Raw genomic sequence first — 10,650 nt, forward strand, 5'->3', positions numbered from 1 at the left:
GTTTGTGGACTTCTTAACACTGTGTGACACAGAACATAACTTTTTATATTGCTGCAGTTAGAAGTTACATGAAATTCTACTTTCCATCTACTGATTAACTCCACTTGCCCACAAATCAAATCTTTAAACCAGAGTAACATATGAGCTCATTAAAGATATATACATATATACTTCTGTTATCCGTTCAGAAGGGTGTATTGTGTTATTGTTGCGGATTCGTGTGAGTACGCCCACGTAGCCAGATATATCCGACGTATTTAAAGAAGTATAATTGCACAGACATTTGATTGTGAGCCAAATCGAAAACAACCCAAATGGCAATCGATTCTTCTTTACCTTTCATGGCAAAGTGCCCTGGGATCAGGAGGTTTAATATTCGGAAATGTGATTTCCTATTGCTCTCCAGCCAGCCGAAGTGAGCGGGAAAAACTTACATACTTAAACACCTGGCTGCTGACCCCGTTGTGATCCCCCCACACATGGCCCCGGGGGAAAGGGGCACAGTTCGATTCGAATCGCGCTAATAGCAGCACGCGGAATATAGATGGGGCATATACCATACATATGGGTCATGCACCTGTTTCGCAGCAGTTCAATGATGAGAGAACACAGTAAGTTTCCTGATCGGCCACCATTTCGAGAACGGCCTCTTGTGTGTTTAACATCGTGTAACACGATTTTGCTGCATCATGAGGAAAAAAAGAATAGAAAAGAAAAAGACTGAGTGATATCGCAAAATGTGATCCATCAAAAAACTGTCACTACCATTTTGAGCTGTATTGGTGCGAACAGTACGACTAGTGTCATTGTAATCTTTCAAGTCTTTCGAATTTCGCCTTAAATTCTGTTGCTGCTGGTGATTGCAAGTGTACAATATAGTATGATATCATTTCGAGGGTGTGGGGGAGGGGTGAAAATAACAACTCTTAACGAATGGGAGGAGAGGAAAACATGAGCACGAAAAAAAAAAAGATATTTAGATAAGTTTGGTTTCACTTTTTCGTGTCTCGCCAAACCATGGCTTCGTAGGAATCAGTCCTTTTCACATCAAAGTGATACAGATACTCCCGTGTCAGATATTTGATATAGATTAAAAGGGAGCAACGCTGCTGAGCAACAGAAAAGAGCTATGTTAAAACAAAGGAGATAGCAGAAGACCTCTCATTTCAGCCCGGTAATAATGATAGTTGATATTAGCGCCCAAAACGGAAGATCAACCCCACGAGTTAAATGGAGAATGAATTTGGAAAATAATTATAAACGAAATTAAACGCCTTAAATTTTCGAGTTTGGCATTATTTTTCTCCAAATCAGTGATGATGCCCACATAATCACAAGGGCAAAGTCCCGATGGTGAAGACGACATGCCCCCCCCCCCCCCTCCACCGTTAGTTATCCATCACTATGCAGATCTTCATCGATTATTCTACTACTGGAAGAAACGATATTTTAAGTTAAACGTTGAATCTAAATTCTCATTGAATTAAAATAGGATTGTAATTCATAAACAAAGTATTGAAGAAATTACAAAAGGATGGTGATGGTTAGAGGCCATGATTGATCAACGAATAGTATAATTTTATATTATTACATGCATATGAGCAAACAGAACGGAATTCTTGGGAGATGATTCCATGGTAGTAATTGTAATAAAAAAAGGAATCATAGTATTCATACTATTAATTTTTATGCTGATTGAATGATTTAACTATGAAGTTGAGCAAAGATGGGATGGCATTTTACTTTACCTTTTTCAAATTTCTGAGAAATGCGAAACTGTACTTCATTTTGCCATTGGATGTGAGTCTCCATTTGCCTTTGAAGTATTGAATAAGATGACAAAAGTGGCAGTATATACGCATATGCAATGATATTAATGGAAGCGAGTAGTACACTAAAATATGAGAATGATTTGAAGAATAAAAAAAGTGAGAAAATATTTTCAAATTGGATCGCAGCTTTAATGACGGTGATAGTAATGGAAATGACAGTTGTAAATTGACGTTGTTCAGTCGGAACAGACCTCTTTTGATATTTCCTACCTACAAGAGCTGTTCGAAAAGTTACGCATTACTTTACGAACGACTTGAATATGGCAAGCCAAGTGGATTTCCCAATCATTGTTAATTTCAATAGCTAAAGTTGAAATGTGCAGATGATAATGATTATTCTCACATGTTAACACACGTTTTAAGTTGAAAGTGTAGTTTTGCCCCAATGAAGACTGATGAAATATTGACATACAGTCGTGCATTGTTAAAACGTAAGGGGAATATGGGCACACATATTGGGACTTCATATTCCAGTCGTTCGTAACGTCATGCGTAACTTTACGAACAGCTTTATGAAACAGGACCCATGCAGAACCGTTTATTAGTAAAAAACTAGAGTCAAACACAATTGTCAGGTAGCTGGTTCGAGTAGTTTAGCAGCAACACTTGTGTCCATCGCCTCTTCCGTCGCAGAAGACTCGGTTCTTTGCTTACAAGCAACCATCACATTCTTAGCGGCCAAGTTAAATAGATCATAATCACAATGGTAGAGTGGGTTTTGTTTGTTTGTTTGTTTGTTTGTTTGGTTGGTTGGTTGGTTTTTGTTTGTTTGTTTGTTCGTTTGTTTGTTTGTTTGTTTGTTTGTTTGTTTGTTTGTTTGTTTGTTTCATATTCCATTCGGACCAGATGGCTGGATAGCCCATATTCAGCTGCATTAGCTGGTTCATCATGGGGTCCGGTTGGATATGAGGCGGACCACTTTACCATGTTCTACACCCGATCAAGAGAATAATGTTAAAGGTTAGGTGTAGCATACGTGTGGGCGCTCAAGACAATCCTTTGCATCGTCCTTGTGAACGATCGAGGAAGATGCATTTAAATGGATAGATACTTGGGCATTGATAATTACTTTCTCCGCTGGAAATTTCGGAAAGGTCTTTTTAGATTGAAGGTTTTACTTTCGGACCGTACATATTTCGTCCGTATCGCAGATATCCTATGTTCAGGCACTCATTGCTTTGGTAATCTTCGTTGTCTTGTGTCCATTTGTTTCATTAAAAGAAAGATGTATCCTAATATATAAGCGGCTCCTTCAACATTGTTTCTCCGTAGCTTTAATGTGGAAAGGTACATCGGAATCTAACAACACAAATTTGCCCCCGACTTTGAATGCAAGCGAAATCATTTTACTTATTTGTAGCACACAGATTGATTATTGTTTTTATTTCCGTAAGCAGCAAGAAAAACAAAAAGGTCTATGGATTACATTGTTAAGAGGGGCTATAGTCTCTCTAACAGATTTGTGTAAGGTATGCATAATAAATAAATAAATATATATATATATATATATATATATATATATATATATATGTATACGTATATATATACTGTATATATATATACACATACAATACATAGCATAGCTATGGTAGGCTTAGGAGATCGACTGCTGAGCGGTACCAGTCCATGACTTTGAATTCGTTAGACGCACTAAAAGGTTTTTATGGGAACAGCAGCTACAGCAAATATACCACTTCAGCATGCCGGAGTCACGAGGGGAAAAAGATGCTTTGGCACGCCTTCGTTTGGTTTTCTCTTTGACGGTGCTCTTTCTCTGGAAAAACTGAAGGCATGACCACATCAAACATAGTGTACAAGGCTGCTGCACCAGTACGCTTTGAATTTTGGACTCTGGTATATACAGAGTGAGAAAATAATCTTCAGTTATTGTGACAATGCCACTGTGCAAAAAAGAAAAAGAAAAGTACCTTTTCATTTTCTTCTTAGTCGTGTTGGGAAGGGGGTACAATGATAAGGCCCACTTAGAAACAAATGAATACTTATAACTTAGTAAATTACTGAATGAATTATGAAATTAATTGATACAATAGTTTGTAAATATGGAAATCCATAAATGAATAGAAAAGGGTGTCATGATTGTAAGTTCTCTTTTGGGTTTTTTCGGAAATATTTTGCCAAAATGTTCCTTAATCATAATGATACGTCTGGTATATTTCATTTTCATTCAATGCCATGATCAAACACACCAAGAAACAAGGAGTGGGGATACGGTGTGTGAATTTATGTGGGTTTTTTTTCTGTGGTTTGGTTTGTTTATTTTTGCGTTTAACGTGTTCGTGTAATTATATGCTTAAATATCATAGACATGTTTTCTACATGTTACTGACGTTCAGGCTACGGCACCAATAGTACCATAGTAAGTAGTAAATAGTAAGTAGGCCCTAGATATAGTTGCGAATGATACCTGTATGAGGCCAAAAGCAATATGAGCAGAAAGCAATGGGATCACAAGCAGTTTATGAAGTACAGAGTAGGCGAAGATATACCTACAAATCTACTGACAATACCATGCAGCTGTATAATTTTTACATATTATAGAGAGAAGTAATTCTTGTATAGAATAATACGTTGTCACTCACGTGCAGATCATTGACAGCCCCTTGGCAAAACGGATTAAAGGGATGGAATAGTTTTGGTTGAGATGGGGATTCAGGTTTTAACTTTTGCGAGATAATTGGAAACCACTTGTATGAAATATCAAAGAGCATACAATTTAAAAAGTATTAAATGTTTGTTTGAAAAAGCAAAAGCAAAGCAAAATAGAGTGGTCCTAACAAAAGTTGGGACCCACCTTATACTAGAACTACTTTGTTTTGGATGTCTCAGCCATTTCAAAACCAATTTTCATTAGATAGATCTTAAAACATCATAGAATTGTGTGCTCTTTAATATTTTCATTAGATAAACTTTAAATCATCCTAGAATTGTATGCTCTTTAATATTTCATAATTCATATAAAGTACAGTTTCTAATGATCTCGCAAAAAGAAAAAACCTGAATCCCGTTCTCAACCAAAACGGTACCATCCTTTAACGGGATTTATTTTTTTTTTCATATCCTTGTCTAATACCACACACAACAGAATTTGAAATTGTCCATCATTAACATCTAATGATGTGACAAGTTTCATTACTTCTCAAAATATCAACATTCAAATTTTAAGACCTTTGAATTCTGTTAAAAATTAAAATACCCCTAATTCTTTTCTTGGCGGGCAGCCAACGATATCTACCAATGCAGGCCTGATGATATCACGGAGACTATACCGTTCATTAAGCTATCCGAAGCGCTCTGGGCCCCGAGGGGACACTCCTTGCAACAGTACCCAATGATATCCGCATGAGCTAGAACCTATCCCCTTTAATCCCCTATCCAGCGCCGCACATTACGGTGGTGCACTTCTTCTGCTGGCAAACACCACTCCAGCGGAATTTCTTAAGACAATACGCCAGACGTCTTCGCATCTTTACAGCTTGCGGGGGTCTCCTTCCAAAGTAAACCCTCCAGCCCAAACCTACGTGGATGGCGAGATTTCGGCTAGCCATATTCCCTTGAGGAACAGTTGACCATGGCGGAGGAAAAAAAAAACCCTCCCCCGTCAAAAAAGAAGAAAAAAAAAACCCGCACTCTTCTTTCACCTGCTTCTCCACAGGCTTGATCAGATCAGGGAGGAGTTTTCCACCCTGTGATCAGATAAACTACCAAAAAGAGTGCTGGCCTTTTAGGATATTAGCCGTTATGTTACTCGTGTGTTTACAGTCATTTGCCAGACTAAAACATTTTCTACAAAGAATACATCGAGACAGAAATCTGCGCACCTCACTATAACAGCATTACAGCAACTTCTAACCAAAATGTATAGCCAAATTAAAGAAATACTGGATGGGTAATATTCATCATTTCAAAGATATGCTGTTTATTTGGCGATTTCAGTTTTTCCAGTGGGATTGATTGTCCTGAAACAGATAAAAAGAGGGTAAGGATTTATTGCACAGTGGTGTCAAAATATTGATGGTAAGAAAACTTCAACATTTTTGATAAAGCCAGGTATGTATCTTTGATTGTATGTATGTATGTGTGGATGTATGTCTGTGAAACTATTCTCTTACCCACCGTCTCCTTTATTTCCAACCGCGTCATAATAATTGTTAAATCTCTTCCGAGTCGATTGGTGAAATAGTTATTGGATAGGCAGAGTATTCTAGGCAATAATTCACAGGCTTTCATAATTCACGGGAAATTCCTCCAAGCATTCCTTTTGTCGGCAGTTCTGGCGCCGGGGGTGAGGGTGGAAAAAACATAGAGACAGTAATGCCGAAATCGCGACATGGTCCATCTATCGCATGCGTTCACTGTACTGTTTCTACGTCATGAATGTTTAAGCACTTCATAAAATTGATTCAGTGTACCGTGAGAACGTCTTTTCTGCATCAGAGCGTAAATATCTCTTTTCCCCCGGACTTCACAGGACGAGAATGCACGATGCAATTAATCTATTAAAAAAGGGAGACCCTACAAGTCGGGCTCGCCCAACAGTTATTTTTGTTTTATTTTTCATTGCTGACGAAGTTATGTTCTTTGGATTTGCCCAAATAAATATTCATGGGGTTGCTTGCTATTTATCTTTCTTCTTTTTTTCAGTGCGACTTTAATCTGCAAAGACCAACATCACTTGAATCGAATAACATGAATAAACAACTACCGCTCACTTTGCAACCCCTGGATTGTTGATTGCCTAATGCAAAAGTTATTATTGCGGATATTCAGAAAAGTTTATCAAAGCAAGGGATCAATATACATGACAAGTGCTAATGAAGAAAAAAAAAATCATTGTTGTTCCAATTTTAGATTGACGTGTAAGCCTAAAATTTTTCTTTTTAAGTTTACGAAGTTCATGTTAGATGATAAGTGTCATTTACATCAAGATAAGGGCCTGACGCAATCGTATTTATGTTTTGAACGTGCTTATACATGTTGGTATATATATAATTATATTATATTATATATATATATATATATATATATATATATATATAGATATATAGATATATATATATATATATATATATATATTATATATATACATATATATATATATATATATATATATATATATATATATATATAGTCATATGAAAAGATACAGAGACACAAAGAGAGAGAGAGAGAGAGAAAGGAAGGGAGGGGAGAGGGAGAGGGGGAGAAAGGTTTATGAGTGTTACTTTGACTCAGGGCCGAGTATGATAGAATGACTATACTATCTATTTGTCGATATCATGCTAGGATGCCAGAGAAAAAAATCTAGGTAAATGACAAACATTGACAATGCGTGCTTTCATCGCCTTCTCGTTCTCTGTTTCACCCTCTCTTTCTCTCTTTCTTTCTTAGAAAGTGAGGAAAAAAGTGTCTGTTACGACCATTAAATGTAATACACTGAGCAGCCGACGGGGCTCTTTCCCAATTCTCGTTCGGACCACGGCCGGAGAAAAGGAAGGAGAGGAGGGGGGGGGGGATAAAACTCAATTTCAACTAATTTGTCCTCTTTTCTGTGGCGCTGTTTAACTAGGATAGGAGTCCAACGGTATCTGGGTTGAGAAAACAAATTGCATGTGTCTGTTCAAGATAAACTGAATGCAGTTTATGATCATTCAAAGCCACATACGTCAAAGAGACATATTCATTTTAGGCGATAACAGTTTGTCCGGTGGAATGACATTGATGTTAAAGGGACAGCATAGTTTTGGTTAGGACAATTATTCAGGTTTTAATTTTGTTTGAGAGATGACTAGAAACCACTTGAATGAAATATGGAAGAGTATTAAATTCTAAGAAGAACTAAAATTTATTTGATGAAAATTGGTATTGAAATGGCTGAGATATCCAAGAACAAAGAGGTCTTAATAAGAGATGACACCCACCTTTTATTATGACCACTTTGTTTTTTGCTTTGTTTTTTGGATATTGCGGCCATTTCAAAACCTGTTTTTCCACCTAAATAAACTTTTAATTCCTCTTAGAATTGTATGCTCTTTGACATTTTCAAGCAAGTTGTTCTAATTATCTCGCAAAAAAGTTAAAACCTGAATCCTTATTTCAACCAAAGTATACCATGCCTTTTCATGTCCAATGCTCTCACATGATTGATGTTATTCGCATCTAAATTGAGTAGTCCTTTTTGTTCAATTCATTAAGTCCATGTTTACCAAGAATCGTGACTAAAGTACCAAAGCTCAGCGAAAGACAAGCTCCGATGATATCTTTACATCCCTTTATAAATTGACAGAAGCAAAACCAGCGAAAACAAATATGGCAATATAACTTGTGATGGAACGCATTTTTCTTTATTTCTTTCTTTTGTTCTTCTTTTCGTCTTCTTCTTCTTTCTCTTTTTCGTCTTCTTTGGAAAAAAACTTACATTTGCATGTACAGAGACGGATGTAGGGCAATGTATATTTGGGGGATGATAACACGAAGAATATATTTTGTTCTTTATGTTTCGCAGTTCCCTATCATAATGACATTTCCAAATCAGTGGGATAGCGCCTGACAGTGAAGACCCTAGTAACCCATTTCCTGAGCCACAACCAATCCTGCTGTTCTTGTTTATTTGCTAGGTTTTTTATTACCTTTGGTTGAATAACTAACGACAGCGGAACTCCTGTTTTCTTCGCACTGTTCCCATTAGCTTGGCGGAGCCCCGCGTCTGTCGCACAACTCGGGGATTCGGCCAGGGCGGGGGTGGCGTTCAGAAGGAAAAGGTTTGACGACGCTTTGTACATTACAGCTAATCCTCGCAAGTGTATGTCTGACGAACGTAAGGTTGCATAAAGATTTTTTTTTTGCACAGTATCACTGTGCAATAACGGTCTGTGCCACAGGCCTAACGAGTACGAGGAGAAGGGGAGCGATTGTGTGTTCTTATGAAGACTGTGATAAACAGCATGAGAAGTGCGTATGTCTCAATGGTACCGCGGCATTCACCGTTCGTTGCCTTCTTTTCTGCTTTCTCATACAGCAGTTTTTTTTTTCCCTATGCTTCAATCATTCCCTTGAGCAAATTATTTACCTTTCATGCGAACATCCCCCCGCTATCTGTGTACGGTTTGCCTTTATCAGATATACTTATTGCGTGATATTTCACATAAAAGATTATCAATATGTTGAAATTCCTTGGAGTCCCCTAATTAACAGTTTTCGATAGAGGCGGGGGAAATGATGATGGTCATTGACTCCGGTACTCGCCAACGTCATCAGTGAAAATGATCCGCGGCGTTTCTTCTGTCACCTTGTGCGGAAGATCAGTTTGCACGTGTGAATGCACCCGCTCTGGCTTGCCACGAGCCATGGGTTCCTCCAAGCTACAGAAGTTGTGTGTGGGATGGGAGTAACGTGCATTAAGGTCCTGTCGTGAACTTGAACGATGCAAGATGGCCAAGAAATGGAGACTGTCGGCACAAAGCGAGGATTAAAGAAGGGGGCTCACTTTCAATCTCCATTATTGGCCATGCATTAGCCATCTCAGAATGACCCCTGGGTAATTTGTGTGACAGAACTCTCATCAAATACGTCAATGGTATGGACGGACACTGGCTATATAGTGCAGCGCAGTCATTTGATGACACATTCTTCACTAGTTAAATTTTCAAGGAGGTGGTTCTTTGCACTGAACTTACCCTCTTGCTAGAAATTAGACTTCAATTCGGATTGAAGTATACATTTGTAGACGTTTTCTCACCGTCGGCGAGACAGTGCTTGAATATTCGTCGGATTTCATTGCATTTATGAGAAACCTCCCCCCCCCCCCCCCCCCTTCCCGGCGCCAATATGTGCTGCAAGTGCAAATGTCAGGGTTTAAAGAAGCATAGTGCCTGTATCAGGGCGATGAGATTATTTCTGGTGTGAGTGCTGTGCTTTGTTTGTATGTATGTGTGTGTGTGTGTGTGTGTGTGTGTGTGTGTGTGTTCGTGAGAGAGAGAGAGAGAGAGAGAGAGAGAGAGAGTGTGTGTGTGTGTGTATTTGTATGTGAATTTGTTTTAATGTATGTGCATCAGCCGACTGCAACGTGACTATAACACATACTTTATACATTATATTGAACGACTTGGGGCACACGAGAGTGAAAACCTTACCCCCCCCCCCCCCCCCTCAGAAGAACGGTTTGCTATCACGATTTCAATACATTTGAAAGGGCTTTACCATGTACTACGAGTGGGTATCACCTTCACAAACCGCAGTAAGTTAACAAAATAAGGGTAAAGGCAAAACAAAAGTTACAAAGTAAAATCAAATGTGAAGAAAATAGATACCGTCAGTTACATAATGGTCGCATTTATGAAAGATGTAGTCCTATGTCTTTTTCGCTTTAGTTATCTTTCTTTTCGAAAAAAAGACAAGAACAAAATCAAGAAAAAGAAACATAGAAATATATCAGCAGGCTTTGAAAACTCCAATTTCCCCTCAAACGTCATTTACTTACTAGATTTCAGCAGTAATTTGTAACTTTTGTTAGATAGAAGTGAGTAGACTTGTGCGCTGGTCAATAGAGAGTTTATTTGTTTTGGGGTTGTTTTTTTTTTCTGTTTTTGCTTTTGCAATGACATCACCATCGCTTTCCCGTAGCTTCATGAGTTGTCGCGACCGATGTTGTTGTTAGATTTGAAGTCTGATTCTAAGTAATATATTACCTGTCTACCTTCCTTTTATTGTTGTTTTAGCTGCTTTCACGTTGACTTTATACTCAGTGAACTAAATCATTCTTAGCGTGGAATACCGTTTCACCCTGGAGGTACTCGCTTGA

The sequence above is a fragment of the Diadema antillarum genome, unplaced genomic scaffold (genome assembly GCF_040938485.1).
Source record: "Diadema antillarum isolate AM-2024a unplaced genomic scaffold, OU_Dant_1.0 seq00000680_RagTag, whole genome shotgun sequence".
In the NCBI taxonomy this organism is placed as follows: Eukaryota; Metazoa; Echinodermata; class Echinoidea; order Diadematoida; family Diadematidae; genus Diadema; species Diadema antillarum.